This window comes from Rattus norvegicus, chromosome 15, assembly GCF_021556685.1.
Source record: "Rattus norvegicus strain SHRSP/BbbUtx chromosome 15, alternate assembly SHRSP_T2T, whole genome shotgun sequence".
Lineage (NCBI taxonomy): Eukaryota > Metazoa > Chordata > Mammalia > Rodentia > Muridae > Rattus > Rattus norvegicus.
In genome coordinates, this window is record NC_141548.1 from 51,891,094 (window position 1) to 51,917,778 (window position 26,685).

The 26,685-nt window shown below is 44.7% G+C and overlaps 1 pseudogene across 3 annotated transcripts; it reads right to left on the minus strand.

Annotated features, from left to right (window-relative positions):
* Positions 1-21,591: 21,591 nt before the first annotated feature.
* Positions 21,592-25,819, minus strand: LOC120096991 (60S ribosomal protein L31-like; annotated as a pseudogene). 3 transcript variants are annotated; one of them, XR_015638917.1, is made up of 3 exons: positions 25,601-25,819; positions 23,942-24,227; positions 21,601-22,335 (listed from the first exon to the last, which is right to left on the minus strand). The product of XR_015638917.1 is annotated as a 60S ribosomal protein L31-like, transcript variant X1 (transcript). The 3 variants fall into 3 exon arrangements; XR_015638918.1 differs by lacking the exon at positions 23,942-24,227 and having other exon boundaries at positions 21,592-22,335; positions 25,601-25,808; XR_015638919.1 differs by lacking the exons at positions 23,942-24,227; positions 25,601-25,819 and adding an exon at positions 24,996-25,322 and having other exon boundaries at positions 21,594-22,335.
* Positions 25,820-26,685: the final 866 nt, after the last annotated feature.

The following is a 26,685-nucleotide window of genomic DNA, read 5'->3' on the forward strand; positions in this document are numbered from 1 at the left end:
TAGCAGGCAATTTAAATATAGAAAGCAATTTAACCTAGTTGGATACCAAGGCATCTCGCTTAATGTACTGCATAAATTTTGGAGCTCTTTGCTCTCAGCCCTCAAAAGGGCAGCTAACAGTTTCATGTCCCGAAAAGATTGGGCTTTTCAGGGAATTTACACCCCAGGAAGGGAACCTGGGTATTGGGCAAATGAAAGGAGTCTTTTCAAATGGGGTCAAGTGGGGGGGGGGGTCCCAGGCTCTTCAGATTTTTATGTTTCTTTCTCCTTTGGGGAACTATAATCTTCACTGAGCTTTCTGGGATCCTGACACTGATAATGGGTGTCTGCATTTCACTCCCAATTTTAAAATTGTATTTATTGCTACTTAGGTAAAGTTTGTCTCCTGTCTTAAACCAGTAATCAGAGCTAGCCTGCCTGCCAGGAACTTGTAGTCTAATCGACTGTCCTGTCTTAGTTCTTAGTGTTCTCAGCTCCCCACACAACGCTCAGTTTGTATAACCTATCATTAAAAAGTCAGGTATCTGTGACTCTGTCATGAGGATAGGTGACTGGAATTTTCTTCTCTTCTTCAGTCATTAAGAGCAGGAATAAAAGTGTTGGGATAAGCATGGTAAGAAGAATGAGCTAGCTTAGCATCACTGTAGAACAAATTCTGGAACTATGGAATCCATAGGGCAAAGGGTAATGTGCTTGCTTTTGCAAGCTTGAGGATCTGAGTTTGATTTCCTGGAACCCAAGTTAAAAAAAAAAAACCAAAGTTGGGTAGTATGTTTGCAATTTCAGTGCTGGAGAGGCAGAGACAAGTGGATCCCTGGTGTTTGCTGGTCAGCCAGGCTTACTTGTCAAGCTCTGGGCCAGTAAGAGATCCCGTCACAGACAAATAAGGTAAATGGGCACCCAAGGAACAAGAGCCTTTGTACTCCACATGTATACATGTGTATCTGCGCTCATGTGCATGCACGGACACACACACACACACACACACACACACACACACACACACAGAGCACATGCACATGCACTTGCACAAAAATGAGCAAACACTGCCTTGAATAAAGGTTTTAAGGTTTTGTTTTAAAGGAACCAGAGGCAAAACACTTTTGACCACTATTTGTGCTTAGGTAGAAGCTGGTCATTTATAGACAGTAAGCATAGTTTAGAATCAAGCAGGATTGGTCGTCCGTTCTGTGAAAGTATTTTCTGAGAGAGAGTCCGTGACAAGGGCCAACCCTATGCCTGTCTAAGGAAATCACAGATCCAGAATGCAGTTGTTTTGTCCCTCCCCACTTTGGATGAGAAGGGTAACTGCAGACCCTGGGGCACCATAGTTTTTCAGAGCTCTTGTTTGACTCAATAGTTCCTGAGTAAGAGACTTTAGAACTTGCATTTGGTGGTCCAATTTTCCCTGGAGCAGGATGGTGATCTTAGTGGAAGGACTGAAGTGCATATTATATTTTGAGGCTGCTGTAATAAAGAACCACAAACTGAGTGGCTGACACAACAGAAATTTATTGTCTCTGCATTATAAAGGTTGAGTTCAAGGTATGTGCAGAGCTGTGCTTCCTCTGAGGGTCCTAGAAGGATGTGATTTTGACTTTGTTCAGCTCTGGGGAGTTCTGGTCTTGCAAGGGTATTATTCCAGTCCACACACGTGTCTTCCCTGTATGTGTGTATCCTTGTATTTGAGTCATGGTCTCATGTAGGCCAGTCTAGCCTCAGCCTAACTACATAGTCAGGATGACCTTGAACTCCTGATATTTCTGTCTCTTCCTCCCACCTACTGGGATTACAATCACACAAGAATCACACTTCTCCGTCATTTAAAAAGGATGTTGTCAGACACTGGATTCAGAGCCCATCCTGACCTCATACCCACTAATTATATCCCAAATAATCTCCCCCTGCCAAATATGGCTATATTTTGAGGTATGAGATGTTTGAACCTCAATGCCCAGGTTTGGGGAAGAACAAAACTCAAGCCTCACAAGATGAAAAGGTGTGGGAGTGGCTCTGGCGTGGCCAGATTTTCGGATCCATGAAGATGAACACATCATAGACCAACTCACCTGTTCTCTATAAAGCCTCAAATAGGTGGAGCATCTTATTTGAACCCTAACAGTGGGTATCACAGCTTTGTCCCTAGTTCTGTCCTTTACTGTCTTTTTTCCTGTAAACATTAAGTATGTCCTTCTTTAAGTTATGTCTCTTGGGTGTATTGTTACTGCAAAGAAAGCCTAATGCATAGGAAGCCTGAGATACTTGTGATATTTCCATTAACCATGACTGGAAAACAGAGACTATTAAACTCATTGTGTAGGGAAGTAAAGAGTTTTTAAAGGATATTCCCTAATTTGCTCAAAACTAAGAATCTAGCCCAGAGAAGAACTGGGGTTTTAGCCCCTTCATTTAACTAAGGCTCATTTTTCTCTCTGTTATGTCATGTCACTTCCAAACTTGCTCAGGAACTTTTCAAATGAAAGTCTTCTATGTGTCTTTGACTGAGGAGTTAGTGGGGTTCGCTGTAGAGGCCCCCTTTAGTTCTCCTCAGCGAAGTGCTCAGTGATCTTTTCACCCCTTCATCTCACACACTTCATGGGTAATGAGCTCTTGCTGATGAATTCATTGGTTCACCTTGAATTTGGAGTTTTAAGGCTATTCATCAAGCCAGAATGTTTTGCAAGGTAGCCCAGGAGAGAGGACCTGACTCAGCCCTGGGCAACTGCATGGGAACTGTGTTCCAAGGCTTGTCCTCTGCTTTGAGACCAGAGGTTGTATGTTACTGTCATTCCTCCAAGGCGTTGGGTCTGGGTGAATTGATTTAGTCTCTCAACTCACTGACATCTTACTGATCATCCAGGATGCTGATGTCAGATACATGGGAAGATAGAGTTGCTACGAGATTGAGGGGCTGAGACAGCTGGACATATGCTCTCTGCCCTGGTGAGTGTTTTCACTCCCTGAGAAGCGATGAGCTTATTATTAAGCTGTAGTAACCCAACTCAATATTACATTCTGTCTGTCTGTCTGTCTCTGTCTGTCTCTCTGTTTGTCTCTGTCTCTCTGTCTCTCTCTCTCTCTCGTGTGTGTGTGTGTGTGTGTGTGTGTGTATGTGTGTGTGATGGCTTTTTAAGCTTTATTGAGGCATACTGAAATTATAAAATTATATACATTAGATTGACAATGCCATCTGAATATTGTGATCACTTTAGTCAACCTATCTATCACCTCACATGGTTATCTATTTTGGCTGATGGTATGAGTATTTAAGGTTACTTTCTTACTAGATGTTAAATATACAAGACAACATTGTTTATTATGGTCTCATTACTTTATAGACTAGATCCCTAGTGTTTATGTATGTTGCCAAACTGAAAGTTTGGACTGTTTGGCTAACATCTTTCAGGGCCCCCACTCATGGCTTTATTCTTGGCTTCTATGAATTTGGCCTTTGAGCTGCTTTGCATCCAGCTTATTTCACTTAACATAATATCCTAGTTGTAGATTTTCCCTTTTCTGTTTTCTTAAAAAATTATTGTTGTACTTTCACTGTATATGGTTCTGTGTTACACAAGGATGTCTTCGGAACCTGTTTTCCTATACTGTTATCCTCTTTCTCCTTTCCCCAATTCATTAGTCTCATTTGTTCCTTAAACAGTTTTGTTTATATTATCATGTGATATATATATTTATATATACACACACATATATATTCTCTTTATTGTTGTATTTTTATTATTGTATTTGCCATTAAGTCACATAAGCTCATTATATATTCTGGAAAACACACTCAATCATTTTTTCTCAAGATCTAGCTAGATGGTCAGGACTGTAGCTCACAGTCTGTTGTGGTTTGAAGTGTCTCTTTCCTCCAAAGATCCCAGAGCATTGCATTTCTGAGAGGTGATTGATCATGAACATGTTAACTTCATTGATGGATTAACTTTCTGAAGAGTTTACAGCTGAATGAACTGTTTTGGAGCTGGGTATTGTGGTTAGTGCTTTGTGGCCACAATGAGGTGAGCAGCTTTCCTTTGTCCAGCCTCCTCAGCCTGACATTCTGCATTGCTACAGGCCTATAGCACTGGGAGTAGGTGACCATGGGCTGGAACCTCTGAAATCATGAACCAAAATAAATATTTCATTCTTCAAGTTGTTCTTCTCAGATATTTCATCACAGCAATGAAAGGCTGATTGATGCATGTGCTGAGTTTCCACCACAGCACTTACTACTCAGCTAAATGCATTTGTTACAACCTGCCCTTTTAAATAGCCAACCTCACAAAGAACATGGGCTTTGCTTTATTTCCGATGGCCTGTATTTATTGAGCCCTGAGCTGTGTATTGGTGAGGCCAGAGAGATTGAACTCTTTCAAAAAGCTTATGCATAGATGCTGATACGGCATGCAGAGTAACACAGTGGGGGTTATTTTATGGTTACTTGGAGGGATTGCAGGTTTGGGAAGACATCTAAGAAAACATGGGACCGGAAAGGACTGCGAAGAGAAAGAATTAGCCAAGAGAAAACCATAAAACTGGCCAACGTGTTCTATAGAGGTAAAAATATGTTCACAATTATAAATGCATTAGACAAGATTCATGCACACCTGTACTGTGTGTGTGTGTGTGTGTGTGTGTGTGTGTGTGTGTGTGTGTGTTAGAGGACAAAGTGCTGTGAGATGAGGTGAAGCAGTCAGCAATCATGGAGCGCTGTCTATAAGCAGGTTAAAGGGCAAAGAGCTAGTTAGCCCTGCAGATGAAGGGATGACAGAGTTGCTTCCAGCAGTTAAGTAGCGCAGGCAGACTGGTTTTCTGGCAAGGGGGAGCTGGCTTTTTAGAGGGTTTCTCTGGAAGTAGTGGGGTTTTCATTTCTCCTCCATGCAGATGGCTGGAAAAGTTACCCTGAAGGAAGGAGAAGAATTTCTTCTCAGTGGGTTTTCTGGACCCAGCTCCATGTACCCTAAGCAAGTATAGCAGATGAGAAGAATCTTCCAGCACAGGAGTTGGCTTTTCAAGTTTTTCTTTTAGAAGTTTAGAGTTCTGTATCACTGCACTGAATAACTGTAACAGTCTGTTAAGAGCTTCTGAAGTGTTGGAGAAATGGGGGGGGGGGGGGGGAGAGAGAGAGAGAGAGAGAGAGAGAGAGAGAGAGAGAGAAACATGAATGTATGCAAGTGATCACACACCAGTGAGCTCAGCATTAGTCAATCAATATACGAGTTATTCTTTGATATGTTGGCTTCTAGTCCAGTGTGGTTTATATTGTGTTTGTAATTCTTTCTGTTCCCTTTACTTGAAGGTGGGCAGAGGCCACTTCCTTTATCTCAGAGGTAATTCCCAAGCATAAATATTCAATAAATGTTTGCTGAAATGAGCGAGTCAAGGTAAAGTGAGAAATTATGCATGTGCTCCCTCACACAAAGACCTGGCCAGGGAGCAAAAGATAACACTGAATGGGGTGGCACATCCTGCCTGTGGTATGTGAGAAGTCAAGGATATTCATAAGCATTTTTTCCTGGCCCAACGTTTATTCAACAGGGAATGCTTGGCAATATGGCGGCAAAGATCTCTCCATACTGTCTTCTTGAAGTTTTAAGTAAAGAAGGGAAGACAAGTCACAGGGTGGATGGGAGTCGTGAAGGAACTCAGGGAGAGGCAAGAAAGAGGTCAGGAGAGGGATGGCCCAGGACATGTACAAAAGTTAGGTTTTGGGGAGAAACACTAACACAGAGGCAAAGACCACAGTCCCAACTTGGTGGCCATGAAACATCAAGGAAAGATCAATAGGTCTTTGAGACATTTCTATACTCCCTATCATGAGCCAGCTGCCAAAGATCACTTGTATACATACATGCAAATGGTTCACTTGCACACACACACACACACACACACACACACACACACTCTCTCTCTCTCTCTCTCTCTCTCTCTCTCTCTCTCTCTCTCATGTGCGCCATCTCTCCAGTGCTTCAGCAGCTTCCTGGTGGGCTTGGAAGTTTCAAGACCTTGCTTACAGGATTACTGGCACTGAGCTAGAATCCTATTAAACTGTTTTCAGTAAAGTCTCTGATTAGCATACTCCCCTTTCAAGGGAGATTATGTTATGAGACTTGTGACATTAATGGGCAGGTTACAAGTTTGTTGAGTCACTAGTTATGCCTTTCGATTGGGTCTTAGACATGATCACCAGGCTTCCCCACCTGTCCTACAAATTAAAAAAATTTTATAGGTCTTTTCTTTTGTAGACTTTCCATGCCTTTCTTCCAGCTGTGGAAGATGTTATCCTCTCTGATGTAATAGGCATCAGAAACTTGTAAATCCAAGGCTGCTAAGCTGGCCATGCGAACTGGGTGTGCTACTATAGGCCTGTACTTGGGAGGCTGAGGTGGGGGGGTATTATTTTGAGCCCAGAAGTTCAAGGCCAGCCTGAACAACCCAATCATAATTTATCTTCTTGAGAAATGGATATATTGTTACAAAAAAGAAGATGCAAGACGTGTGCATCTTACCATTTCACTTTAGTTTAAAATATTGGGAGATGTACTGCCTGCCAGGGCCTGGCTGAAGGAGGGTCTGCCATTCGGGCTCCTCCCCACTTCCTGGTGTCTACCAGGTTTGAACTGTATTATCTAACTCCAAACTGGCTTTCTTTAGAGTGGAGCCAGAGCTTCCAGACCCATGGAAGCTTCAACCACTGCCTTTTGTCATTATGCCTGCCTCTTCTCCAGCCTGCTCTCCAAATCCCAGTGATTTCACCCACACTTTATTCTACAGCAGCTCTAAGCTTTAATGACACACTTTAACTGAGTCGCCCTGAAATGTTCAGTATGGCATTCTTACAACCAGCAACTTCATTTTCATTTATTATTCCCTTCCACAGCTTATTAATTTGCATAACACTTAATCTAGTTGCATAATCAACAGTAATGAGCACAACTGGCAACAGATTCTTAGTAAATAGTGTACTGTGGGGCCTTGTGTCCTAGATGCAGCCCTGCTCCTTTCCTGGGCCTGGTTAGTGGAGGAGGTAAGAAGACCCTGGACACGGTTTTCCAGAGACCTAGGGCTGGCCACTTTGGCCCCTCTCTTCTTCTCTCTTGTCTAGAGCTTAGTCAGACCTTGGGATCATGGCTTTCTGAGTGTCTAGCTTCAAATACAGACATCCTGTTCCTCACCAGGAGGAAATACTGCTTCTAATCTCTCCTTCATCCCTCTGTTCCTTCCAGGCTCCTGGTCTCTTCTCCAAGGTCTTTCTGAAAGGAGACCTGGGGATACCTTAACTTTGGGGAGTTCAGATTTTGAGTGACATAAACACTTTGTGTACATGGAGGCCCCAGTGTTGCACTGAACCTCCAAATATGAAGCACAGAGCCACCCATCTGTGGTTTGAATGAAAATGGCTCCCAGAGGCCCATAGGAGGTGGCACTATTAGGAGGTGTGGACTTGTTGGAGTAGGTATGATCTTCTTAGAGGAAGTGTGTCACTGAGGGTGGGCTTTGACATTTTAGATGCTCAAGCCAAGCCCAGTGGCTCTGTTTTTCTTCTGTCTGACTACCCAGATATAGAACTCTCAGCTCCTCTCTATCAGCATGTCAGCCTGCATGCTACCATTCCTCCTGCCATGACAATAATGGACTAAACCTCTGAAATGTAAGCCAGCACCAATTATATGTTTTCCTTTATTGTTGTCATCACGGTCATGGTGTCTCTTCATAGCAATAGAAAGCCTATGTAAGAAACACCTCATCTGCTGTGTGTGTGTGTGTGTGTGTGGAGTGAGAGAGCAAGAGAGAGAGAGAGAGAGAGAGAGAGAGAGAGAGAGAGAGAGAGAGAGAGAGAGAGAGAGATCAAGGTGCTGAGGTTTATTTGCCTTGGCCTAAGCACAGGTTGCGAGAGCTCTGAACTTGCTGGAAAAGACCTACAGTGTCTCTGTTGTGCTTTCTGAGGTACATATATTTTTGGTTCTGGAGGATGTATTCTAATGTGTATGGTGTTAGATGCTGCAGTCCTAGTTTACAGAGATTGAAATTGCAAATAAAACCTTATTTGCCACAACAAGATACGTGCAAAAGAGTACTGTGGGATGCAAAAGAGCTCTGTGAAAATTCCAGCCCTGTCATTTTCCAGCTGTAGCCCCTTAAACAGAGTAATTAATTTCTTTGCTTCATGGTTCCTTATCTGTAAAGAGGCATAATCATATCTACCTTACAGGGTTGTTGTGAGAGTTAAATGCAAGTGACAATGCTTAGCATATAGTGGGCAAGCTGTTAAAGTCATTTATTTATAATCCATTCATTTGATGGGAGTTTAATGAAAACCTTTGAGATGCCCCAAACCCTTTGAGAAGCCAATGATACAATGGCTGCCCTTAGGTGATGGCCCTTTAATTGAAAAAGCGTGCTGCACGTGCATGGTACTGACACTGTTGAGTACCATTTCTGCATGGTCTGGGACATACAGAGAAATTCGAGGGAGTGTCAACCTTGGCCTGAGTGAACTTCCCAGAGGAGGAGCATGACAAGAAGTCAGCAGGCTTCAAGGGAAGAGAAGCCAAGGGAACTGCTGAAGACAGAGTTCCTCTGGACTTCTGATCTCCTTTGCCTGTAACCCAGGAAGGCTGGGGGGTAGAGCAGATGGGAGGAGATTTGGGGGTGCTGTGTGGCTAGACTGAGAAGTGCAGGCCTGGGTGTGTCCTGTGTGCAAAGCTGAGAGCAGACGACCAATGCCACCTCGCTGCCAAAGTAAAAGCCAAACCAGCCTAGCCAACGAAGCCTTTGCTTCCAGGGGCTAGTCATTGTCCCAGACCATCCAGCTTTGATCCTGCAAGCCATTTTTCCTGGACAGGGGAGTGGCTTCATTCTGGTCCCTGGGCAGGGATTTAACAGCCTCCAGCAGGCAGCTGGCTCTTTCGTAATCCAAATGTGGAGCATAAATGAGTAGCATGGCCCCTTGTCACTGCCCTTTGTTGGGGCACCAAGAACAGGACTGGTGACAAAAGGGAGGAGAAGCTTATCATTCTTCCTAGCTCATTTTTGGGCAAGCCTCCAGTCATGCCTCGGCCTCCACAGAGCCTCTATGAGAGCATTCCACCTGCAGGGGCCTCTTGAGCACTTGGAATCTCAGGCCAGGAGACCAGAACTGTCCCTCTGGGACTGACTGTTAGCAGACATGTTATCCCTCATGAGAACAATGGTGGCCTTCTGTGCCAAAAGGCCTCCTGTCAGTGACACGGGCCAGCTGTCTCTCTCCCTCTGGGCTCCAGGTTCCCTGGCTACTGTTTTGCTGTCACAGATCCTTTTGTTAAGTCTTTTCCAGGTTAATTAATCCTATTATTATCTCCACTGTAGTCTATAATTGGACACACAGGGCAATTATAGCATCCATCCTGCCTTTTTGATGTGCGACTCAGTAGCCAATGATAATTATTAATTATTATCCTTTTGGGTTGTGCTATACACAAATGTGACACTTGTCTGGGAGGTTGGTTATCTGGTACCTAGAGATCTCTAGTTAGGGTCTTAGCTTGCTGTATTATTTTTAAGAGCCATCCAGTGAGCATGAATTGGCTACCCCCATTGAGAAGTCTCCCTAAGGAGACTTAGCTAGGACTTAGGAGCATACGTTAGTCAGACTGGGGTGGGTGGGGGAAGACTACACATTTCAGTTCTTCTCATCTAGGCCTTTTCTCCTATAGGCAGGGGCCTTGCTGCTCTTGGGCACCCAGCTATGCTACTTCCCAATGTTAAGGGGCCTTCGTCACCAAGCTTGTGAACATTAAAACCATCATTATATCTTTTGATCTATGTACTCAGAGATCCACAAATGGTATCCTTTTAATCATTTCTACAAGGAAAGTGTTATTATTGCCATGTTATAGATGGGGGAGTTCAAGCTCTGAAAAATTCATTGACTTGTAAAGAAAGTGTGGCAAAGATTTCAAGGGCTGTTACGTCAAAGCCAACACCATCTTGGCATTTCATGAAGGGTACAAGGAAATGGGCATGGCAGGGGGTGGGCGATGTGGTAATATTTGATGCTAACAAAAAGATTTTAAGGGTGTTCCTTGCATTAATTGACAGGTGCTAGGGAGACAAAGACTTTCAGTGGCAGTCTTTAGTGCCCACAAAGCTACATTATGTGAGTACGACGTTGCCTCCCCGTGTGTGTGTGTGTGTGTGTGTGTGTGTGTGTGTTTGTGTGTGTGTGTGTGTGTATGTGTGTGTGTATGTGTGTGTGTGTGTGTGTGTGTACGGTGTGTGTGTGTGTGTGTGTGTGTGTATGTGTGTGTGTATGTGTGTGTGTGTGTGTACGGTGTGTCTGTGTGTGTGTGTGTCTGTGTGTGTGTGTGTCTGTGTGTGTGTGTGTATGGTGTATTCCACCTTCTTCCATGCAGGCTGCTGAGCAGGAGGTATTGGATAGAGTGAACTGGGCCTTTTCTAGGGGAGGTGATAGCATGCCAAGGCAGATATACCCTGAGTTGTTTTGTCCCTAAGATCACGTGTTTGTGAGTTGATAAGGGAGGATTTGTTTTTTGTTTTTTGTTTTCTTTTTAATTGGGTTTGGTGGGTTCTGGAAGGTCCATGGAGATAAGGACAAGCAAATCACCCAGTGATACTGTATACAGCCCCAGTTTCCTATTCTGCATGCTCTTTCTGGCCTAGCCCAGGCACAGTCAAGGCAATATGACAGTGGGAGGCAGGCTGAGAAGGAAGCCTTGTACAGGGAAGTGGTCTGAGCAGGGAGGCCGGGAACTCTCTAGAGCTCTGTTGTGCTGGTCTGACCGCTGTTAACTTAATGTTGCTTTGTCTCTGTTCACGACGATGAGGACGAGATTGCCTGCACTTCCCCTCTGCTCAATTATTCCTGGTATTTGTGATATTTTGACATATTAGATAGGTCTCATTGACTAGAAAGAAACTGCCTCTCCCAGCTCTCATTCTTAGAGACAGTGAACAATTTATGTATAAATGTCCATCTCATGTACCAGAAAACCCATTTCAAATCCAACCAGCTCCTTTATCTCCTGTGATCCCCAATCTCCCTGCCCCAAATCACCCTAGGACAGTGTTCTAAACTATCACCATTATCCTTCTATCCCCAAACCAACTGGTGTTATTATAAACAGCCCATGACACACATACCCTCTTGCTCTGCTATGCCTCCCTTCCCTGGGGAACACAGTCTGTGGGTGGTTCTAACCCCCTAAGGTGCTGAACCATTCATGTGACCCTGTTTACTAAAATATTGTGTATCTCTTGTTTCTAGGGAAACCATATCAATGCAACATTTCAAAGGTATTAGCCTCTCCAAGTTATCACTGGACTATACTAATATCCCACAGGTACATTTTAATATAACCGGACTAGAAAAGGGCAGGTACTTGGTTCTCAGTTCATTCTTCCTGAGACCTTGATGGCACCTGTCACACGTGTGGGTGGCTGACTATGAGTGTCAAGGACTTAGGAACAGAGTCTGAGAATGGAATGAGACTATTCACTGACTATGCTTAGCTTATCTGCGAAGTTACAGGGGCCTGCTCAGCTTCTCGTTACCTGATCATCCAAGCAGACAAGGAGAAAGAGACCAGGTCTCTACAGATCCAGTCTTCAACTATAGAAAAACCATTTCTCTGTAGCGGCATGGTCAAAGTGAGCTCTGCGATGTTGAAAATTACAGTAAAGAGTGTAATGCTAAATCTAGTATAAACAAAGATACATAACAGCAGTCACAATGCTCTGGGTTGGCTTCAGGGTCCAGATGGACTGCAGCTGCCGCTGACCTTGGGATAACACTGTAGGGCAGAGTGTCCATAGGGAGAGTGGCCTTGTGGCTTCTGTGGGCCTCCCATCTGTTCCTCTCTTCATGCCTACAAACCTCCAGTTAGAATGCTGGACATGTCCCGGGTGTGAACATGGTACATGGGCTGGCCTGCCTGGCGGGGGAGAAATGTCCAATGTGTCTCTTGTCTGGTCATTTACTTCTGTGACTTTTAAGTGCTTAGGGAGCTGCTGTACCAGAGGAACTACTGGCAGGGAAAATAGGTACTAAGCAGTCACTAAAAAAGCCACAGGCTTTAAATGCTTCCTCCAGACTTAGGAAAGACTCGTAGTTTTATTCCCCCATCTGTTCCTTTACTCCCGCACCTTCTCCCCTCCGTCCCTTCTGTCTCCTTTCCTTCCCTCTTCTCTTCTGTCAGTCTCCCCTCCCTTTTCCTCATTCTCTCTTTTGGGTCTCCCTCCCTTCCCTCGTTCTTTCTTTCCTTTGAACTCCTAATGATGCCACCCAGTGTTAGATTTTTGGTACACAGAGATGAATGGGGCCCAGTGTCTGCCCTTGAGGAATTTTAATTGGATGTCTAAGTCTGTAGAGAATTATTAAAAATTGTTGACCTGCAAAAAAATGGAGCTCTCCTTTATCTGATTTGGAGGCCTGTTCCCAAGGCTGCTCTTTAATTCCTGCCCGCACAGTTTCCTTGGTTTCTTTTTTCTATTTCCTGGAACTGTAACAGAGCCAGAGACTAAGGTGACTGATAAATGCCAGAATCTTATTTGGCAGCTAGGAAGTTTAGGAGCACAGCAGGAGGATCTGCTGAGGGCATGATGACAGGATAGGGGAGCATGTGCAAGACCGAAAAAGAAACAAAACAAAACAAGGCAAATGTCCTTCCTGTCAAGAATCCACTCTCAGGATAGCTTATCTAGTCCCTTGATAATGATATTGACCCAACAGCCCAGTCATCTCTTCAAGCCCCTCCTTTTTCACTAAGGTTATAAGGCTGTGGAGCGGCCCCAATAGACTCATATGTTTGAATGTTTGGTTACCAGTTTGTGGACTATTTAAGAAGGATTAGGAGGAGTGACATTGTTAGAAGACATGTGTCAGGTTTCAAAAGCCCATGCCAGGCACAGGAGTTCTGTCTGTCTGTCTGTCTGTCTGTCTCTGTCTCTGTCTCTCCTTCTTGCTTGTGGATCAGATGTAAGCTTTCAGCCACTTCTTAGTGCCATGCCTGCCTGCCTCTGCAATCCTGCCCTGAGGGTTGTGGACTCTCTCTGAAACTGTAAGCAAGCTCTTAAGTTCTCAGTCACATGTTTCTTTTTATAAGTTGTCTTAGGAATGTTGTCTCTTCACAGCAGTAGAAAAGTAACTAAAATGAATGCCAATTAGATTTGAGCCGTTTGAGACTGAACAGTCAAACTGCAGCACTGAGGCAGACTGGGAAATGTCGTGAAGTGACAGAGTGCTTTAGCTACCAACCTCCAGGGGTTAACACTTAACAGCTTCCTAGTTAACAGGTCAGGTAATCGAGGTTTACCAAGTGCGTTGTGTGCCAGGTACCAGGTACTTTTGCTTTGTGGTGACAGTGGTCATTGGATCTGACCCCTGCTGACTTATGAGGACAGGAATGGGTACTAGTCCCCCAGGAGAGGGAATGGCTAGTCCCAAGTCACTCTGTAGCATGTGACTTCTTGGTGGTCCCCATAGACCCCAGACCCAACATGTAGGAGATGTCACTTATTTTCAGCCTGCCATTCTCTGCTGGCCCGTCCTTTGGGGCTCTCTGTAGTTTCTGATCAAAAGCTGGCTGAATATTGCACACTGGGGTTTTTTCTTTTTCCTCATCCTTACTGTATCTATGAGTCCATTGTCCACAATACCAATATTTACTATTTATAGTTATTACTCTGCAGTTTTTAATCCTTTAAGAAACCACACAAGGTAGATGCTACTATATTCCTTTAACAGAAACATGAGACCCAGAGAGATGGAATGTTTGTCCTGGCTTTGCCTATGGATACAGAGCTGTGATATGCTCCCATATCTGACTCCAGAATGCCCACACCTCCTGCCATGCAGGCATGCAGTCCTACCCTGCCAAAACCTGCTACAGGCAACTGGTTGTACTCCATGCCTGGGGTGAGTGGACCAATTCATGTCCCATTTCCCACATTCAAGTCAATGCCATAACTCCTGGGATCTGGACAGATTAATTTTGTGATGATGGTGAATTAGGTTGCGGAGGGGATTGGCGTTATAAGTTAGCTGAGCTTGAAGCCAAGAGACCACTAGAATATTTCTGTAGGCCCAGTGATCCCCGGGGCTCCTTACACGTGGGAGAGGGAGGTAGTGTCAGAGACACCTGAGGAGACTGTGCTGGTGACTTTGAGAGTGGCAGGACAGAAAAGATATAGTTGCTAGGGATTGGATCTTGGCTCTGCAGGGTCCTTGATTTTAGCACAGTCTGCTCATTTAACAGCTGAGCTCTGGAATGGAAGACGATGGTTTGAAGATGTGTGATAATTCGTTACATCATCGGGAGGAAACCTATGCATGTCTGTTGCCTCAGCTCAGGACCCCTTTTCTTCTCTCTTGGATTGTGGCTTTTACCTGTCTCCAACCTTCCTTCTGCAGGGTTGTATTTTTGTTTTAGAAATTCAAGCAAATATTGCTCACACTAGTACAGTGCCTTCCACCTCTGCCTCCGTGCACATGCCAGCTCCCATACTTACACACCATGGACTCGTCTCCTCTCAGATGAGTACAGAGGAAGATCCTTGCTTGTTTCCAAGGCCAAGGACTCCACATGCCACTGTTCAGTCACGAGGACTCCTTCCTTTTGTATGTCCTCTTCCCAAATGAGAGTTTCTCACTCTCTGACAGCCCCTTTAGTTATGTTCCATCAACTCTCATTTGAACCCCACTCTATGAATAGACCCGTTTTCTACCCCCAAATGCTCTTTTCCCAGGCGGTTCATTTCCACAAGTCCTTTAAGCTTCTGTCTAATGCCCAGTATAATCACTCTCTACACTAGCAGTTCCATGTCCCTCCTTTATGTTTGTCATGGCGCTTAGGGCAGCCTGATGCAGCAGCCTCAACTGTCTATTGACAACGTATCTTCTTCTCTTAGCCTTCTTTGCTCTAAGTACAGCCAGACAAGGATCTGATGGAGAGTAGATGTCCACAGAACTTTTGCATGAAGAGTGTATTGGGTTTCAGTGTTTTGAATGCAGCATAGATGGTGCTAAACTGCTATAGCCTCAGCCCCTTCCTCTCTGCTTTCTCTATAGAGCCATTCAAATGTCACGGGGCTGTGGTGAGCTTCTCAGATTTGGCGAGCCTCCAGCTGGAGCTCTGCTTCCACCCATACCCCTCAACCTGATCCTCCCCGGGGGTTAACCTTACTCTAGTTGTCATCATCGACTCCAAACTCTCACCTCCCACTTTCCCGCCAACTCCCCGTCTCCACAGTCCCCTGATGTTCAGAACCATTCTCTGTTCTCCTTGCGCTTTCCCATGACTTAGTTTGCACACAACAATCCAAGGATCTTTTAAAAACTAATATAAAACATATTTACAGAGAATGTTCAAGAATAATACACTGAGTTTGTAGATCTCTCTTTCTTGCCCAGTATTTTATATGTTCAGCACAGTTTATTATAAAACGTTTGGCCCTTGCTCTTGACAAAACTTCACGCTTTGGATTTCATAAGTTTGCCATCAACATCCTTTCTGTCCCAGAACCCCACAGTGCATTTATTCCTCATGTTTCCTAGGCTACTCTTGGCTTTGACACTTTCTCAGGCTTTCCTTATTTGTAATATCCTTTTTTAAAAACGACTATTATGGGGGTGTTTTGCTCTATGCTCCTCCATCAGAGTTTCTCTGGTGTTTCTCATGCTTAGGCTGGAGTCGGCTCTTCTGGGGGACGTGAAATGATAGTCTCATGACATCATGTCAAGGACACATTGCCATTGTGTGTCTTCACTGATGATATTGACCTTGGTCATCAGGCTGAGGTACAGCCTGCCAGGTTCTCCTCTGCAAAGTAACTTGGTGCCTCCTCCCTTGTGCACTTTCTACTCTCTCCAAGCAAATGGACAAGAATAGTCCTGTCAGAATGGGTAGCAGAGAAGGGGCTGGAACTCCATGTCTGGGAGCCCAGCATAATAACTATCTATGGGAGATTTGTCTCCTTGTCCTCACTCAGTTACATAATAGTTCCTCATTTATTTGAATCAATATTGACTCATGGGAATTTTCTTCATATCTGGATTGTAATCCACTACAGTGTTGTTTCTTTAGTGTTCAAGTTCTTCCATTTTTGTCTTCTGGGAACTCCTTTGAGTAGGCTCCTCTGTCTCTTTGGCACAACCTTATCTACTAGTTTACATGTTCCTTTCTTCTTCACACTCAAGGGAGCTCTTGATTCATCTGGTAGTTCACACTCTAGCCCTAGACACATGTCTTGGAGCTCAGAGAACTTTGCATGGTCACATGGAGGTTGGAGTACTGGAGTGTTTATGGCTGCTGGGTTAAGGATTTTTTGAAAATCAAGCTGTGACATCTCTTTTTCCCTGAGAGTAAGAAGTCCACTCCTGACTTGGCTACCAGCTCCCTTTCTAGTTTTGATCAGCACTACCTGCAGCCACCTGGACTCCCAGCTATTTTTGTACAGAACTTTTGGGCATATTTTGTCTTCTTGGTCTTTGTCTGGTAATCCTCCCCAGGGCCTAGGTCTCAGTGACAGGTGGTTGTATCTAATTCATTGAGTCACAGGCTTTGACTGGCTTCTTCACCTTTGTCTTCCAGCCACTACGAAAGCTTAGGTGCCTGATAATGCGAGACTCCTGCTTATGGTATGAACAGCTGCCTCTAACATTCCTACTGCCTCGGCCCCCTTACTCTGGTTTCTGATGCAAAGTATGTTCCTCACTGGAAAAAGAACTTCTACTCTGAAGGTCTAGCTTAGAGCTCATTCCTCATGACCCAGAAAACCTGTTATTTCTACTTTTGCAACTGTTGCTCTTCATGCACAACTCTATGAAGACATTTAGCATATGGAGTTGTGTGTGGCTTTCAAGTGTGAGTGTTCCTCGTAGGGTGAGTTCTCCGGGGACTTGCACTTGTACATCTTGTGTCTTCAGTTCCAGGCCAGTAAATAATGAATTCTAAGACTCCTCTTGCCTAGTCTGCAATCACCTTCCATTTAACCCTTCCTAGGTGAGGATGAACCATCTCTAGTTAACACTAAGGACTTGTAAGTCCGTGACTTAGGTTTCCTCCCTTATACTTTCTCCTTCCTTTCTTTTCTTTGGGAGAAAGAACAGAGGTGGAAAGTTCATTTCCAGCAGAGCTTTCTGATATTTCACTGGCTATAAAGGAGATCCCTTCCTCCCCAGTCTTATCTTGAAATCTCCTTGATGTCTGTATCTTTTTCCCTCTCCTTTCCTACCTCTGAAGATCAATAATATTGTAGAAGTGAGAGATCAAAGTTCTTCAAGTGGTGGGTGAGCAGGGATGGGAGTCGGGGTGGAGGGTGGAGAGAGAGTTCCTGGTTAGCATATCCCTTGGGAAGTACTTCCAGAAGCTTCTGCGTGCCCTGACACCAGCTCCTTTCTCCCTCTTATTCTTCTTCCCATCCTTTTGCCTCCCCCTTCCTCTTTTCCCCATAAACAAAGCCATGGCTTCAACAACATCTTGTAAAAGCACATTATAAAATGCTTCTAATAAATCCCTAACAGCCTTGGCCATAACTGGCTGAAAGAAGAGGTGATTATGACATAGAAGTGTCACGTTAGAGCAACAAATTGGGCCATGCGAGCAGGAATTTATTCATCTTCGTAAGTGTGCTATAAAGGTCCATATAATTTCACAAATCCAAGCATTTCTTAGCAAATGGCCTCTGGATTTAGGGCTCCAGGACAATAGGACATTAGCACCAGGGAGAAGATTTCAGATATGGGGCAAATCAACCTAGGAGGGCACCAAGCAAGAAATACTCAGCCCTGTTTCGGTCCTCTCTCAAGTATGGAGGACCTCCAGGTCAGGGCAGCCAGAGGGCTTGTCTACTGTTGTGTCTAGGAGCAGTGCTGATAGCTGGAGAGTCCTCAAGGTTCAAAGTGAGCAGAAGAGATTCAAGAAGGCAGGGTTTGAGTTCTGGTGTAGGTGGGGTGCGTTGCCAGGGTCAGAGTAAGCTGGCCATATAGGAATTTGAGGGACCACTCTCTCAGCTGTCTCAGCACATCCTACGATGGTCTACTTCTGCTTTAGATGGTCACCCCACTAGTCAGAACTCCTTTATGCATGCTTTATTCCATATAGTGTTAGGGGTGCATAAACAGGGTGTGGGAAACAGGAGGAGGTTTCAGAGACAGTGGAACCGAGGAGTGTCAGTGCTTTTCAAGTCATCCTTTAAAAATTCCCTTTGATTTCTGGCTCCATTTCAGTCCACTAAATCAGAATTTCCAATGTGGGGTCTAGGCACTGGTACTAATGATTCGTATATGTGTGAATGTGCATACGCGTGTGTGTGTGTATGTTTGCAGGTGTGTATGGACGTGTGTAAATGTGTATACAGATCAGAAGCCAACCTAGGATTTCATTCTCCAGACATTATCTTGTTTAATGAGACAGGATCTCTCACTGGCCTGATGCTTGCCCATTCAGCTAGGCTGGTTGTACAAAGAGCCCCAGGGATATCCTTTTTTTTTCTCCAAGGACATGCCTGTTTATATATCTCCCTAATGCTAGGATTATAAGAATGTGTCACCATTGGGGTTTAAGCTCAGGGGATTTAGCTCAGAGGTAGAGCGCTTGCCTAGCAAGCGCAAGGCCCTGGGTTCGGTCCCCACCTCCAAAAGAAAAGAAAAGAAAAAAAAGAACACTTTAAGAATGTGTCACCATACTGGGTTTTAAAAGCCTTTTTATTGTGAATGTACCCCAATCCCATTCTCCACTTGGTCACTTCAAATCTGCTCCCTACCCTTGCAACCTCTCCCACCAAAAGAAAACAAAAACAAAAACACAAGTACATATGTTTTATAAAAATTATATAAAATTAGAAGCAAAACAAAACACTGTCTTGCTGTGGAAGCTGTGGTTGCACACCCCTTCATCCATACATCTTTATTTGCAAATCTCATTGCAGTGAGTCTTTGGTCTGGTTCGAGGCCTTTGGTGTCTGCTACACTGTCAACACTGAATCTTCACCAAGACTTCGCTTGTATAACTTGATGTTGCCCTTCGGATCTGCAGAACCTGCCTCTTTACATATTCTAACAGCTCATAGATGGAGAGATTTTGGGGTCAGCCAACTCAGAGCCCTTGATCTGGGCCTGGGTGGAAGTTGAGTTGGTCGGCCCATTTGCTGTTTTGCTCCCAGACCACCTGGGTAGGCTCTCCTGTTTCATCCAGGCGATGGGTGGGGCCAGCTCTGCAGTGCTGCCCAGGCAAAGTGCAGGGCCCATTCTCCAGGGAGCTGTAGCCACTGAGCGGCAGGCATAGCTCTTCTATTCTCATGTCACAAGGCCAGTTCACCTCCCCACTGCAGGGAGTGAGAGTGAAGGAGGCATTTCTCTCATGCTTAAGCCACCACACAGCAGACAGATAAGGTACAGCGCCAGCTCAGCATAGTGCTTGAACATTAACATGGCCTCAGGTGGCAGCCCAGACCAGGGACATCTGTTTGGTCTTTAGTGCTATCACAGGCCTCAGACATCAACACAGATCCTGGCTGTGACAGTACCATGGATCCAGACACGGCTTCTGGTGGCAGCCTGGGTTCAGATGGCAGTACAGGCCACTCATATCAGCCTGTCCTCCCTATAACAGTATGACTCTCAGACATTCACATCATCTCAGGTAGCAGCCTAGACCATGAACGTCACATGGTCTCCTCTGGCAATTTGTTTCATAGTCATTAACACAAATCTCATCTGCAGCAGGGTCACGGATCCATGGCCTTCAGCAACAACCCAGGCCAGGACATCACCATAACCTCAGGTGGCAGCACAGGCCACCCAGATATGTTTGGCTCCAGACATCAACATCATCTCAGACAGTAGCTCAGACCACTGACATCCGATGATCTTTGGTGACAACATGGGCCACAGATATCACCACAGACCTAGGCTGCAGTAGAGCCATGAACTCAGATGTGGCCCTTGGTGGCAGCCCATCCCCATGGCCTCAGGGGTTGTATATGCTCCTGATATCCAGCTCTTCCTCACTACCGTCAATTCTCTGGTTCAACCTTTGTCCAGTATACAAATCCTTCCATTTCACTTTCTCTCCCATCTCTCCACCACATCCTCCATATTCCCATCTCTCCATCACTCATTCTCTCATTATAGTGGTGCCCCAGCAGTCACTTGAGTGTCTTCAGCCACCGTAGGCCAGTGGATCCTGATTTTTTTAAAAAAATTAATTAATTTATTTCTACTTATTCACTTTACATCCTGCTCACTGTCCTCCTTCTGGCCAGCCCCTCCCACAATCCTTCCCCTATTCTCCCTCCCCTTCTCCTCTGAGTGAGTGAGGGGCCTGGCTTCAAGCCAATTTTTGTAAAATGTGAGTTTGTGGATCAAACTTCAATTCTCACACTTTTACAGCAAACCCTTTATTGTCTGAGCCATTTGCCCCGACTTGTGACTCAGATGTACAGTTCACATATGATGTAGAGCACAGGGAGACCCACCATGGGGCTGATTCCTGACTGCCATTTATTAGCACTTTAGAGGAACTGCTGTTTGGCCAATCATTGCTTTTCTTTGTTGTCCCTTCATCCTTCTGTCTTCCTTCCTTAAACACCAAATCACATCGACTCAAACATATTGGTCACATCAGTCACGAAGCCACTAAGAACAACACTGACCCTTCTACCATCCGGTGGTGCTCTTTGGCAGACATGGCCTAAATAAGAAATCATGACCTGGATTTTTCACACTGAAATATTACAAATGGGGAAGGCTATCCTAACAAAGACTCTGCTCTAGAGAGAAGATACAAATGTTATAAACATGGGTAGAGCATGGATGTCAGCAGCCACTACTACTCATGCTTGATGTCTGGGCTTAGCCTGGAGCCTGCTTCTCATTTCATTGTCATTCAGCGGACAGGGGTTGGCAGGACTCACAGACTAATGGCAGGACATACAGACTAAACATGAGTCCTGTCTGTGTATGTTTGAAAATTTGTTTTTTATGCATACAGTGGGATTTGGATTGTAGTTCTAGACTAGGGGATGGTGGCTGGTCCCTATATAGACTGTCAAAGAGGGTGGCCCGTGCGGTAGAGTGGTTCAAAGTTCTGAAGAGGGGGAACATGGCCTCTGTGGAAACCTGACATTAGCTCATACTGTGCTTCTGCCACAGACTCGCTCATTACTTCTTCCGGGTCACAGCTCTCTGAACTGTCACCTGGTGTCTGCAGTTCCAACTCAGCCTCTGGATGCCTGGGACAATAATATCTTATTTATTTGGGGCCCTTTTTTCTAAGCAAGCAGTATGTCTCCAAGTCTTATTTGTTGCTGTCATGCTGTGTTCTTTCATTAAAATGGGGGAAATTAAAAAGATTTAGACCTGGGTTCCTTGTTCTATCTTACTTAATGATTCTCTGTCCTGGAACACTTGACACTTTGAACCTCAGTTTCTTTTTCTATGCTATGGGAGTATTGAATCATGGATTCCAGAAGTTCATAATGTTATATACAATGCCCCAGTGGCTCCACTGGGTTTGTTATTTTTTCCTGATTTGTTTTGATTGGGCCAATCAAAATTTATTTTCCTCTGGCCAATGAGATAATCTTTTTTTTTTTTTTTCAGTTTGTAACTTTATTTGACATTCAGCAGTTAGTTCTCATCCACATTACCGTCTGTAGATTTTTGAATGTGGTAACAGGCACGTAAGTTACCCGTGTGTAGAGCTTGTTTGGTGAATCCTCATCCTCATTACGATTTCCGGACAAATGTACTCGGATGCGGTACGGAACATTCCTTATTCCTTTGGCCCAGACGGCTTTATTGAGCCTGGTGTCTACGCGCACATCTGGAGTCCCCATCTCCTTCATGGCAAATTTCCGATTTTTTTTGAGTGCCCGAGGAGCACGCTTCTTGAAGCCCACTCCATGGATGCGCTTGTGAATGTTGATGGTGTATTCTCGGGTCACCACCTCGTTGATGGCAGAACGGCCCTTCTTCTTCTTTGCGGGAGCCATTCTGCCAGGCCCAAGTTGGAAAGGCCAACGAGATAATCTTAAGCACAGTGCCACCTTCGTACTCATGGAAGTTCTAGTTACTGCTCTAACTTTCTTAGATCTTTTGGCTCCCTGCTCCATCTAGGAACTGGAGGTATTCATCCTTCTGTGATGGAGGATGAGGGATCTACTCTGGTCCACAAAGCACTGACCTGCTTTGCATTTCCTCAGACTTTGAAAAGCACATGCGACTCTTCTCTTGTTCCCTTTCAGGCCTTGTTGTCTTCTGACATTTAGTCTTTCAGGTTGTGAGTCCAACTTTTGGAAGGAAGAAGGAAATCCCAAGATTTCCACAACTTGGAGCTGGAGAGAGAAGAAAGACTGAGATCTCTGCAGCAATTTATCACGACCATCCCACCTGTGCAGGTCACCCCAACCTCCATGGGCCACCCCACCTTCACAGGCCACCCCATCTTTATGGACCACACACTTGCTCCCATCCTTTTCACTTCATTCAAGGTCATTGGCCGATCTGTCCTTAGCTCTTTAAAGCCCACTCATTTCCCAAAACATGGATGTAGCCCTGCATGGCCCAGAAAGAGTGCTAAGTGGGATATCCTCATATTATTTGCTGGGCTGGGAATCATCTTTTGGTCTCTTCATGTCCCTGCCAATCCTTCTTTGTACTTGGGGAGGTTCCCTGGGCTCCTTTGACCTTTGGATTCAGGTTGGGGTTAATCAATAGAATGAATCAGCTGGGAATGGAGATTGGAGTGGGAGGAGAAAGTTGGGAGCATCTGCTTTTAGTCTCCTTCAACTTGGAGCATCCCTGGGTTGCCAACGTTTTGTTAAGTCAACCTCTCTACATAGAGGTACTTCTGGCTTCAGGCAGGTCTCTTCATATTGGTCTCTTCAAACTTGGAGGTGCTGCATATAAGCCCTTGTGCGTTCCCTAAGCCCTTCCCCCATATTCCAAAATAGTACTCTCATTAAGCTCTCCTCAGTTATCCAGCTTGAGTATACCATCTGTTTCCTGCTGAGACCCCCCAACTGATATGGCATCTGATGGTGCAATATCCATCTTAACACTTTAATATGGATTATTTGATTGTTTTACTTTGTCCTTCAGTTGTTTATCTCATGCTTATTGGGGTCAGGGTTTGAAGAATAAATGTGACTTATCATCCAGCTCTCTTCAGAGTCTTCAAGCTTGCCATCATGCTGGTCTTGTGCTGTGCATGAAGCAAATACTCGCAATGTCTCCCAATATAAAGCAAAGACTGTCTCTGTCTTCTCTGTCCCTGCTAAGGTATGGGCAGTGGGGCAAATATGACCCTGCAAGTCAGGATCACACTCTGGACTGGGAGAGGCAATGAGCTAGGTCCTGGCAGTTTAGGAGGAAGACAATATAAATATTAATATTCTGAGATTATTTGTTCAAGGACAATGTGAGGAAATTGGCAGGACAGGAAGTAAACACTGTGCCTTCTGATAAGCAGATGGGAAGAGCTTGGAGGTGGAGAATCTGGTCCTAAGTAAACTAGACAGACATGATCAAGAACCTGAACCAGAAGGGACCTTCCCGTACACATCTGTTATGGTGGCCGCTTTACCATATCACAATTATCAAGCAGTTGAAAGGTAACTGATGCCAGTTGGCATTTGATGAAAATATAAAACAGATATCAGACTTCAAATCCAAGTGAGCAAAGAATAAAAATTCCTTATGCAAACATTTGTATTCATTTATGCTGAAAGCATAATGTGTCATCCACATTCCATTCAATGGTATATCTTAGATGAGTTCATTTGTTTTTCTTCCTACAGCGTGACTACTAGAAACTTTAAATTTACAACTGTAGTTGAATTGCGTGTCCACTGGTCAGCACCAATGAACTCTAGCATTCTCATTGTGCAGATAACAAGTGTCATCTCAGAGTTGGGAAGAGGGTTGCCCAAAGCATCCTACCTAGTGGAGATTTAGCCAGGAAATCAGGGAGGCTGCAGATGGTTTCACTGTATCAATTATTTTTCATGCCAAGGGCCGATCCTGCTTCCCAAAGTTGATGCCAACAATTCAAATAGAGCCTATGTTTGGGACCTTTGCTTGAGTTTGGATTAGGGCCTGGGGCCTTTCTTCAAGGTAACTGAATCCTGCTGTGAGCCCCATCTCTTTGGAGGCCCATCTCTGATGAGGGTTTTCATCTAATTTGGTGGTAAGGATTCTTTCCATACATGACCTTGGCCCACAAAGCCTGGATTGGACATGGCAAAAGAGTTAAAAGTTAAGGTTTAGAGAAAACCTTCCTTCCTTATCACCCTACTGTTAATATTGGTCTGTGTAACTTCTACAGAGTCCTCCAAAGGACTACTGAGCTATATGGCTCAGTATATCTGAATTGATCAAGTATTTTATAAGCAGATCATTTATATCTAGGCTAAGAAAAGGAGAAGACATAGTTTCTGGGCTCTTTACTAATAGTCTGGAGCAAGATAACTCATTACCCATAGGATAACTCAAGAGCAGTGGCGATTGGTACAAGTCATTCCTAAAGGAGACAGGGCGGACTGAAGTTGTTTGAAAAGGTGGGCTGTGTTTATAAATGTGGTCTGGATTTGTGGAAACAGAGAAAAGATAGAAGAACTCTTGAATAGTCGGAGTCTTGCTAACAAATTCAGTGATTTGGGCAGATCATACTCACCATAGCCTCAGTACCCTTGTTTAATTTAGGAGGCAGTGCCTGCTAACTGGTCCTCTCCTCAGGGTGGCTTGGCATAGTGAATGTATTATACATGGCTCAAGAAAAGGGGGCTCTCCAGTGCTAAGGTCTCAGGGAGAGGGGAAGGGAACAGAGAGAGCTCATGAGGGAGACTGCTGTGTGATTAATCTTCCAAAAGGGATGTTCAGAGGGTCAAAGGGGATGCTATTAATATTAAAATTGGGACAAGGGATGAAGAGCAAGAAGGGTCTATGTAAATAGGACACATTATTTAAATGTAAAACATATTTTCTTTATTCTCACCTCAGACCTTGTCATCTTTTGGGTCCCAGTTGGTAGCACTGTTTGGTAAGGTTGGGGAATTTAGGGATCTGGGACGTGGTTGGCAGAGATAGGTCACTGGGGGTGAGACTTAAAGGCTGTGTCTACTTCTGGTTCTAGTTTGTATTCTGTGCCTTTTGGTTCCAGTACTTTCCCTGCCATAGATAGAGCCATCCCTGCTGCCATATCCCCTGCTGTGATAGACTGGAGCATGTCAAGCTATAAGCCCTATTCCTCCCAGAAGTTATTTCTTTCAGCATTTTAGTTCACAGGGATGTAAAAGTAACCAGTGTAAGATATACAGCTATCCTGTCAGATAGGAGAGAGAAACTGTCAAAATGGAGAACCAAGATCAAGCACATTCTAGTCTAGTCTAGAAGCTTCACAGCAGAAGCTGAAGGCAAGAGAGGGGCTAAAACAGAAAGGAAGGTTAGGATAGGGATGAGTAGGAAGGAAGCCATGTTGTGAATACTGCTTCACACAGAAGCAAGGCTACTAGGAGGATGGGGCAAGAGCAGACCTGGAACTTACAACTGTCAGCCATTTATATAGTCCTTGCTAAAGAAAGAGACAAAATGGTAAGTGACCTGATTCCAGGTGTATGTCACTGCAGGCACCTTAGATGATCATTTTGTGGACATTTCCCCAGCTGCTGAGGAAAGAAAGCCTGCTGTTCAGAAACCAACAAAGCTACCATAAAGATGCTTCATGTGTGAGGCCATAGAGTCCAGTCTCAGAGAGGAGCTGTTCAATGGTTGAAACCTTGAGTGCCCCAGGGCCTGCTTCCACCCAGAACAAAGGTCTCTGTTGAGTTCCCTAGTTTCTAGGCAACAGGAAGCCCTCTGCCTAAGTAACACACAGAAAGCCTTAGTAGAGGTGCCTCTGTGACCTCTAGCTAGGCCAGACAAAGGACCAGTTCTTCTTGCCTTGGGGGTAGAATGGGAAGGACAGCACTGCTTTATTGTCTATAGAGAAACATGAGTAGCCTAGTGTTCTAGCCTTTGGCCTGTAGCAGTGTCTGTTTCATCTGCTGACCTCATGGGGTTGTGCTTCAAGTCTCCTTTGGCTAGGGTGCAACTCTGGGGAGAGAGAGTACTTTCTTCCCCAAGTGAGGCCCATGCTGGCCAAGCCTAATAGGAAAAAAAATCACTCCACTATTTGATGGTTTTGGAGAGAGCCTAGCTGGATTTCCTGTCACTCAGGGAAATACTACTGGTTGTAGCGATAACCAAAATTTGTTTTAATCAGTTAGGGCATGATGTGAATAGACACAGAAGTCAGTGTCCTGAAGGAAGATATATTCATCCTCACAGGTCTGCAGAAACAGGTGTCACTAGTCAGCACCATATAGAAAGCTCTGCAGTGAGTCAGAAGGCAGAGGGATGGAGAGACGGGTTGAAAGAGCTTTCATTGGGGGTGTTATGGAAAACCCAAGTGACATTGGTGAACAGGCAGGGGATTTCTCAGTATGAATAATGACAGTGAGCTCTGGCCACAGAGCTGTCTGTAGGATTCTGATCCCAGGGTGGTTGGGCCAAGTAGCAGTGTCTAGGAGTGAGTCATCATAACTCTACAGAAGGATGGTTCTAGGACTTGGTCTCCCTGGGAAAGGCAATCAGAAAACGTGGTGGTTACCCACCCATTTCTGAAGTTCAGTAGAACATCACACATC